The 7500-nt window shown below is 49.3% G+C and overlaps 1 protein-coding gene across 1 annotated transcript in view; it reads right to left on the bottom strand.

Moving 5' to 3' along the window:
- Positions 1–7500, bottom strand: part of plxna4 (plexin A4) — a gene marked incomplete at its 5' end in the record, with an annotated part of 214935 nt that overhangs the window by 103146 nt on the left and 104289 nt on the right. The gene's annotated exons all lie outside the window — the stretch shown is intronic.

Below are 7500 nucleotides of genomic sequence, written 5' to 3'. Positions count from 1 at the left end.
TGAATAACCCCAGATCCACAGATGCCCCCTGTGCCCACATGCGCTCCGCGGTCTCCATGGGGAATGGATATCGAACACCATCTCTTCCATCGCAGACAAAAGGCCCTTTACTGGGACTTACAGAGGCTCTTGTTTTGCAAGAACCTCCCCAAGTCTTAGTTTCTCCCCTGTCTTCCTTAAACCTTTTGTCTCACTCACTTTTTTTTCTCTGACCCTTACTTTCTTTCCATCTCTCTTTCTCCTTCTTTGTCTCTTTCATTCTAATTCTCCCCCGGCCTCTGGCTTTGCCAGTCTGCCCTCGCGATTGCGAACCCGAACCCGAACCCGGACAGAACTATCAAATCCGCCGCCCTCTCAGACAGCCCTGGCTTTCACTGAGGCCTTTTGTGCAGGGAGGATCGGAAGGGGAGTAGGACAGAAAAGACAAACAAGACAAAACAAAAGAAAGAAAAGAATGTCAAGGGAGGAAAAAAGGAGAGCTGAACAGAGAGAAGCCAGTACACGAGACCATGGTCTTATTTAGCAGGTGGGCCATCTAATCCCGGCAAATTTGACGGAGTGTGTTCGGGGAGGGATCGGATGATGTACGACCCCCTCCCTTACACACTCCCAAGCCCTTCTTACCAGACAAGCCTGGGTGGCGTCAGCTGTCTGTTGGGTAGGATTAGCGGAGTTCGGGGAGGGGGGGGAGGGGTCGGGGTGGCACGACCCACCGTAAGGGTAGGCACATCCCTGGCCGGATGGAGGAGAGAAAGGGCTGGATGAAGCAGTGGTGAGGCATGTTCTCAACGACCTCCAGCTTAGACAAATGACACACAGGAGAGGGCAGCAGGGTGGTAAGCCTAGGGAGTGGAAACACTGGCCTCCACTGGAACACTGGCCTTAACGAGAACACTGGCCTCCACTGGAACACTGGCCTCCACTGGAACACTGGCCTTAACGAGAACACTGGCCTCCACTGGAACACTGGCCTTAACGAGAACACTGGCCTCCACGGCCAGAATAGAAAGTTGTTATCTGATCACAACACCCAGGGAGAGGCTCTGACTCTGGTTCTGCTAATCAGCTCCAACTCCAAATCTAAATGCTGCTACAACTGGGAAGCAACATTGGAGTAGCATTAAATAGTGTGGTAGAGATACTCATCAAGTCAAGATTCACGTGGTGTTTGTTTGTTTTATAGGAATCATTTTGTTTTTACGCTCCTAAATCATCTCTCATGTCCCAAAGCTGGTGAGTTGTTAAACCCTTCACAGACTACATTATATAATCTGGTTCATTTCAATATTAATAAAGTGGATTACATCCTTGCAAACCTAAATGGATTACAATGGTAATCTTCGCTATCGCATTATTACAGAGGAATGAAATTCGAGGCGTTGCCTCATTCACACACACATAATCTTGATCCTTTGCTTTTTTTTCTTTCTTTCTCTTGTTTGAGAGAGAGGGATGAATCAGGCTGTGCCTGGCCTCGGCCACTTCAAACAGCTACAGAGGATCATTTGGAGAGTAATGATATTCTGATTGATGAGATATTAAACACTGTTTTGTTTTCATGTCTTAAGTTGCCCCTCTAAGATGGCTTTGACCCGGTAATGCTGTCGCACCACAGAGCTTAAGCAGCCCCTCAGGATCTCCTGGCCTTCATAGACCGCTGTCTTACCACTGTGGGTGAACCCCCCCCCCCCTCCCCGCATACACAAGACACCAGAGCTCGGCCACAAATCATGTCCGCCTAGTGGCCACCGGTTGTAATAACATTAGTTCGAGGAGCAGCACTCGACAGCTTCACACAGAAGTGACACAAGAGCGGTACGTGGCACTTCTGAATGAATTTAACTCCAAAAAATGCCAGCTGTCTCTTTCATAACCTCTGAATCATGGGAGAAGGCACGCGATGGGCCCCAAAATAGCTGCACTCCTTTGCCCTTTCTCTCCCTCTCTCTCTCTCGTTCTCTCGTTCATCAAAGCGTTTTGCTTTTGGCACAGCACAGGCGCCAGCCCACATCCTCCTCTAATGTACAATTCCTTAAGGAAGACATCTTTTTTTTTTTCTCTCTCTCTCCCTGACGAAGAGGAAGAATGTGTCCAAATCTCTGATCACTTCAACCACCCACTGCGTTATTTAAAGGCACGTTAATGGGATTCTGACAAAACAACTCATGGTTGTGTACTCATTGAATGTGAAGGGCCTATTTGTGCAGATAATACTTATTTCAAAGCTACTCAAATGGGTTCAAACAAATGTCAGTGCAGCGTGCTAAGAGTGTGTGTGTGTGTGTGAGAGAGCGCACACCAGAAGTGTGTTATTCTAAGTGTGAGTGTGAGCTTCCCCTCCTGAACATTGGGTATTGTGTTACCCACTCCACGCTCCTCTGTGTGTCTGCGGTTAAATTGCATATCTCTACAAGGCGCTGACACAGCGTTCCGATATTGTGTTTGATCCCTGCGAAAAGCCCTTGGTAAACAGAAGGTGCGAGGGAGTGAGAGAGATAGAGAGATAGAGAGAGGGAGGGAGAGAGAGACAGAGAGAGAGGGAGGGAGGAAGAGAGAGAGAGAGAGAGAGAGAGAGAGAGAGAGAGAGAGAGAGAGAGAGAGAGAGAGAGAGAGAGAGAGAAATAGGCCATTTCGGTGTGAAAACCATAGGAGTCTTATTCAGTTTCATCATGCTGAGAGGGTTCTGCCTGGACACCATGGAAACCACTGGCTCCAACTACCCTCCAGTTCGGATACAATCTCCATCCTCTGGACATTGTCACGTTTTCATTGAACCAGGGTTCGACATAATACAAAAATGAGATTAGTTCTGATTGTGAGGCTATACTGTGTCATTCCATATGCTGCCAAGGCTTTAGCAAACGATTGAATCGTTCTTTATTTCATGGCACATTGATTCATTTCAATGAAATCAATCGCAGGGAAAATTAAATCTTTGTACAGTGCCGTCTTCCCCACCCTCTTCCCCTCTCACTCATCCAGAACAGTGCCACTGCAGTGCTATAACTTTCCTCGGGTGACAATAGCACTTGCACATCGGAGCATTCTCACGCGCCAGCCAGGCATGGCCATTGATTTTGGATAATCTCTGCAAGAGCCCATCTCCAGAGAATGCCTAATTTTCCTCAGGCAAGGAGGAGAAAGACTTCACTTAAGCCTGCAGTGTGAGCTGAAAGGCCGAGACAAGAGACACGTGAGTGAGAGAGAGAGGATCGACGGGGCGTGCTGTTGTTGCTGAGGACGGCAAACCTCCCCAGTGGTCAAAGTCAAGCGCATGCAGCAACGCTAAAGTAAAAGTCCATAAGACTGCAACAACAAAAGCTAGATCAAACAGACAACAATTGGAAACAAGGTGCCCTTGAGAGCAAGAGATTAGAAAAGACAAATATCGCAGCCGGAGAGACTTTTTTTGTCCTAGATATAAAATATCACGTAACCAGGTAGGCTGGGGTACAATGCTCAGTGCGGGCGATTCCACATAGTGCAATGTGGCCTGGGAGACCAGCCAGACACAAGACACCCCATTGTGTTTGGGTGCACAGCCCGGACCGACTTAAGTGCCGTACTCCCAGATTGCCATAGTCACCCCCAAGGGAGGATCCAGCTAAAGTGGTGACTCTTTAGAAGTGTGTGTGTGTGTGTGTGTGGTGGGGGGGGGGGGGGGGGGGGGGGGAGAGATATTGATCGATGACATCTAAAACACAAGCCAACAACACCAAATGCACACAGCACCTGAGTGCGCTAGGGCCCGAAACCCGATCTGACGCATTCCCTCCGCGGGTTTCATGTGTCAACACATCCAGCCCTCGAGTCATTGGCACGAGGCATCAGTATTCCTGATGTGGATCTGCTCTAGCAAGGTGCCGTATAATTACAGAGCACGGAAATGAGCTTCCCTTTTGTTTTCCCTTAGTTACTCCCTGACGACACAGGCATTACTGCGTAAGCGAGTGTTATGGGGGAGGACAGGGAAGTCTCTTAATGTCAATCAATGTTGGAATAAATGCTGTATTCCCAGCCCACGACTGGAACATCAATATTTAGCTGAAGGCGAACTCCTTCGCAGCTGTGCACAGTAGCTTTGGATGATTTGACGCTAATCTAGGGCATTAGGGACGATACAACGCTGGAGTGATAGTACGTGCCAGCGCGCACATAAAACCAGTAAATAACTTGGTGCGAGAATTAAGGTCAATGTATAGCGGCAGATGACTGTTGCACAACATCACTGTTGCGCCAATCGACCATCAAAAGCAAGCTTTACAATTCAGTAGGTTTTTTATTTTTTTGCTGCAAGCCAGTTGCCAGCATGGTGTATTTGTATTTGTGTGCTTCCCAGCATTCATGAACAAAGTCAAATGACCTTGATTAGTTTGTAAACAACTGACACCCAGCGAGAGGCCACCACTAATGGGCAGGCTCTCTGGTCAGACTGAGGTTTTTTTTTAATAGGCTGTGTGAAAAGCCCCTAACTCTACCCTCCTCTTTCCCTGTGCCCCGTCCAGCTGGAACCCCACAGAGAGGATAGGGTATAATCAGATTTTCGGGGGAGCTCCTAACCTCCCCCTGTTCTACCCCCCTAAACCCCCTATTCACTTTCCGTTTGTTTCATCCAAACAATTAGCCTATCCGCAGCGCAGCTGGATTTTAATTAAGGCCAGGGCTCAGCTCTGCGGTACTGAAGGGGGTAGAAATGTCAACCTGAACCAAATTACCACTGCCGCGCTTTCAAGGCTTTCAATAAGACTCCTCCTCAGGTCTGCGTACAGCGCCATTGGTGTTATCAGCAACCCGTTTACACGTTTCTCCACACTTTCAACCTCTCTCTCTGCCTGCCTCCCTCCATCTCTCTCTCTCTCTCTCTCTCTCTCTCTCGTCTTTGCTGAAGTGAGGCCTTTAAACTTTTAAACCCTTTCCCTATTAAAAGTTATGTGTGCTATTACACCACTCCTCTGACAGTGTGTGTGTGTGTGTGTGTGTGTGTGTGTGTGTGTGTGTGAGTGTGTGTGTGAGTGTGAGTGTGTGAGAAAAAGAGGGGGAAAGCTGTGGGGAGTGAGTGATGGACATTAGCAGCCTGAGCACAGTTTGCAACCCTTCCATCACACACTCTCTCTCATTCTCTCTCTCTCTCTCTCTCTCTCTCTCTCTCTTTCTCACTCTCTCACTCTCTCACACACACACACACACCACCAGCGCCGTCTCCATCACCTCACTCCCCAGCCACCGGTGCTGCAACGCCAGCCGGCTGAAGCTGTCAGCCAGGCCACGCGCCACACACACCAACCCCCAGCCCCGGCACTCCCCGCCGGGGATCCTCCGCGCCGCCAGCCACGGCACAGTCCATCACGGCCCTCTCTGCCAGCTCTCACTCTGCCGCACAGATGGTCAACCGATGCCAGCCGGGCACCAGAGGACGCATAGACCCAGAGGGAGGACTAGTGGCAGGTAAATGTCCATTTACAGCCTCTTATCTAATGTGTTCATTGACTATACTCAAAACACAACCCGAGGTCCGGAAGCATTTTAACTCGATTATAGCAAAGCATATAGCAATGAGGTAGAGTCAATGGTCTTCCAGCAGATATATATATATATATTATATTATATACAGCCTCACAAATAGATGACACTAATTCAAGTACATAAACAAGTATGCAACTCTTTCTAATGCTACCCAGACACTATGCCAGAGGATGTGTGTGTTATTTTAGGCCACTGCTGAGTGATTGGTCGTTTGATCAGCACCCACTGTCAGGGTTGAGTGTAAACAGCCTACGTGAGTCTGCTGCCTGCTGTCCTCTCCTGTGGCGATGTGAGTGTGTTTAGGGCATGTGCATATTGGATGGGAAAGGGGACAGGCATCCGGAGGACCTATTCCACACACACACACACACACACACACACACACACACACACACACACACACACACACACACACACACACACACACACACACACACACACACACACACACACACACACACACACACACACACACACACACACACACACACACACACACACACACACACACCTCCGCTGCCCACCCCTGGCTCCAGAGTGAGTGAGTGACAGGTCTCCCTCCCACAGCTCTCCCCACGGTTTGAGTTCCTGCTAGGCATGTGACCAGGCAGGGGGGCCAACAGTGACCTTTCACTTGCCATCCTTCCTCTTCTCCTTCTACCATCTCCCTCTCAATCCCCTCTCTCCATCTCACTGAGGCCCGGCATAACTTTGCCGCTCTCTCGCTCTCTCTCTCTCTCTCTCTCTCTCTCTCTCTCTCTGTCTCTCTCTCTCTGTCTCTCTCTCTCTCTGCATTTTCTTTTGTCTTCACGGCCCCTCTCTGGCTCTTTCCTTTTCCATTCCTCTGTGTGTTGTTCTCTGTCGCTCTCTTGTTCTCCCTCGCTCTCTCACAGTGGCCTGTGTATGTCGTGGTGGAGCCTCTGGGCTTGGCTGGTTTAATCTGAGCTTTCACAGTGACCTAACGGCCTCCTGTCACTCATGCCAGTACCCAACCACCCCACCACTCGACCCCCCCCACCACCACCACCACTCTGACTCCATCTCTTCCGCTTCAGGGGATCATGTTCTACCTACCTATCTCTCTCTCTCTCAGTCTCTCCTCACGCACTCAGTCTTTCCCTCCCTCCACCTCCATTCCTCTCTCTGCCCCCGGCGGCGGCTGAACCTCCCACTGCTGTTAGATTGAGAGGCCTCACTCAGGGCATTCAATACCAGAGCGCAAAACACGGCTGCTGGTCAGATTGAAAGGACTTGATAACTTTCTTTTCCTTTTCCTTCTCCTTCTCTCTCTCTCTCTCTCTCTCTCTCTCTCTCCCCTTCACTCTATTTCAGGTTCTTTTTTTTTCTGTCTCTCCTTATTTGCCGAAAAAGCAATCTTGCTTCCTACCTGCAAAGGCCTTCAGTGGCTGGTAGCAGCCCCAGTAAACTTCAGCGCCTGTTTGCTGGCTGTGACTTACCAGAGCACACCCCCTACCCAATGAGTTGCTACTCTGGCGCAATAGGGGGACGTGTGTGTTCTATGGGTCATCGAGTGTTCAGTCAACACAAACACACTTACACACACACACATACACACACAAAAAACGCACATATACTGACACCCAATTACTGTCTCCTCCACAAACAAACACACATCCACACTCCCTCTCTCACACCCAGACACACCCAAAGAGCTCTCTCTCTCTCTCCTTCTTCACTGGATCCACATAATGGTCACTCCATAGAAAGAGTGCAGAGAGGGGATGCTGTATGTAAGTGCTGGCCCTCCCTCTGCCCTGTCTGAATGCTAGTAATTCCATAAGTCATTTTCTCCTTTTCACACCACCTATTTACGCTACATTTTCTCCAGCACTATCCTCTCCTTCTTCTGTTTCTTTCCATCAAGCAGAGATCCTTTCTTTTCCTCTTTTTCTCCTCCCCTCCCACACTTCCTCCCTCTCTCTCACCTTCTCCCTCACTCTCTTTCTGTCTCATTAC

Source organism: Sprattus sprattus, assembly GCF_963457725.1.
Source record: "Sprattus sprattus genome assembly, chromosome: 14".
In the NCBI taxonomy this organism is placed as follows: Eukaryota; Metazoa; Chordata; class Actinopteri; order Clupeiformes; family Clupeidae; genus Sprattus; species Sprattus sprattus.
This window is presented reverse-complemented; position numbering and strand designations above follow the sequence as displayed.